The sequence below is a fragment of the Bacillus rossius genome, chromosome 1 (genome assembly GCF_032445375.1).
Source record: "Bacillus rossius redtenbacheri isolate Brsri chromosome 1, Brsri_v3, whole genome shotgun sequence".
Classification (NCBI taxonomy): Eukaryota; Metazoa; Arthropoda; class Insecta; order Phasmatodea; family Bacillidae; genus Bacillus; species Bacillus rossius.
In genome coordinates this window covers 63,674,348-63,676,355 of record NC_086330.1, presented here as the reverse complement: position 1 = coordinate 63,676,355, position 2,008 = coordinate 63,674,348, and the positions used below count along the sequence as shown (strand labels likewise).

The window sequence follows — 2,008 nt, the reverse complement described above, 5'->3', positions numbered from 1 at the left end:
TCAAGTCTATTTTGCTTTGATCAAAGTATTATCATTGTATAGTTTGAAATGTCGGACTGCTAATAAAATGATTAAGTAGTCGGCGTAGATGCTCCGGCAACGATTTATAGCGGAAACTTCGTTTGATTCGTGTCAAGAAATACGGTTAAAATAATTATTTACATATATATTTTTCCACGCTGGGTATTAATTTAAAGAATTCTACGTCAAAATTTGTGTCCGAGTTTCGAACTATAGGCGTATTTTCAACATGAAGCACACGAATGTGCTCGTTACCGAGGTTAGGAGAAACCCATCTCTGGCAAACAGTACTGAAAGACTCGCTCACATGTTACTTTTTTTTTGTAAACAATATTCTTTGTCCATTAAAAACAATGTGGCTTTATAACAGTGAGCTAAATTTTGAAATCTGTCCAGGAACGTTTAGGATTTGTTCTTAACCAACAAACGCTATGTCTACAATAATTTTACGAGGATGCTAGCTACGAGACTGGCCAGCCAGCGCGCCAGTCTGCAGGAGGGGCGTTGTGCAGGTAGCGAGCGCCTGTCCCCAGATTAGCAGCGGTGCATCTCTACCTCCCTCTCGAGGGGGGTTCGGCACGTGTTACTTGGACGCAACTCCGAGTGCTTAGTCGAGGAATCTGATGACGCGAGACTCTTCCAGAGCGGAGCGAGATGTCTCTTGTCACTCATCAAAATTTCTACAGGATATTTGAAATCAAATTTTAGAACTCCACTGATGGGACTCTGGGCTGGTTGCTGTGTTCACTCCCCGCGCGGGTGGCGTGACCGGGTCGGCTGGCTTGCAGATTGGGCAGATCTTCAGTAGTTCGCTTGATTGGCCGCGCGTTGGCGCAGTCTCTGGCCGCGATCACTGGGGCCGCACGTCTGGGTGGAGGGGGGTAGCCTGCTCAGCTGTCCTGGTTACTTGCTTGTGAATCTGGTTCCAACAACCATGGATTGAACTGCGCAAGGATATAAGCGGGGCTCATTCAGAGAGAGGCTATGCCTCTCGCATGTGGCAACGTGACATCCTTGAATGCATTGCAGTATGTGCATGTAGCCTATTGGCAAAATCTGTAGCACTACAACTCAATGATAAGGTGATGTTTGCAGAACTATAAAATCAGTCTATTAGAATGCTCTATCACATACAACTTATCCCTAATATAAAATAAAATTAAAAATGGTTTTATTATAATCAATCCTAGCTTTGATATTTACTAAAAAATATTTCTTTATAGCGTATTTCAACTGTGAGTAATAATTATTGTTGATTATTCCAGTTCGATTGAGCAATAATTATTGATATCCTGAGTTGTTATTTTAAAGTAATAATTTTAATATCTTATGTATATTTATTATTTTTAACAAATTACTAATTAATACAAAATATTTAGGATTCTTAAATATTTGAGAAAGAAATGAAAACCAAAAAACCCTGTTTTTTTTTTTATCTTGTTACTAGAATTCTAGCAGGAAATGTGTTATTATGCACAAAGCCGAAGTCAGGAAGAAATAACATTCTTCATTGTGGATAAAGTATTCTATTTTGACTTCGCGGATTTATTGCGATTCGTAACTCGCAGCCAAAACGACACCGCCCCCGGGTGGGCTCGAACCACCAACCTCTCGGTTAACAGCCGAACGCGCTAGCCGATTGCGCCACAGAGGCTCCATACTTAAACTAAAATTATTAATGTACTAGCTGCAGTACCCGGCGTTGCCCGGGCAGAAAACAGGGTGAAGGGGACCTTTTTCGAAATCAGATGTAGTTAGTAATTGTATTATATTTGAATGTCAAGTGTGCAAAATAATTTATATCACTTTCAGATCCCGACAGACGTTGTTCTGCCAGTGTATAGTTATTTACCTGTATATATCGAAAAAATGATGGTCTGTATGTAATCTAGACTTTATAAAGCACCATAGAAAAAAGCTGAAAAATAAGAGATTACTAATATTGAAATGATTCCATTATCTAGCTAATGCTCAGCATGCATTGCAA

General features: G+C 39.9%; 1 non-coding gene across 1 annotated transcript; it reads right to left on the bottom strand.

The window, feature by feature from the left end:
- Positions 1–1,601: 1,601 nt before the first annotated feature.
- Positions 1,602–1,675, bottom strand: Trnan-guu (transfer RNA asparagine (anticodon GUU)). The gene has a single exon. It is a non-coding gene; the product is annotated as a tRNA-Asn (tRNA).
- Positions 1,676–2,008: the final 333 nt, after the last annotated feature.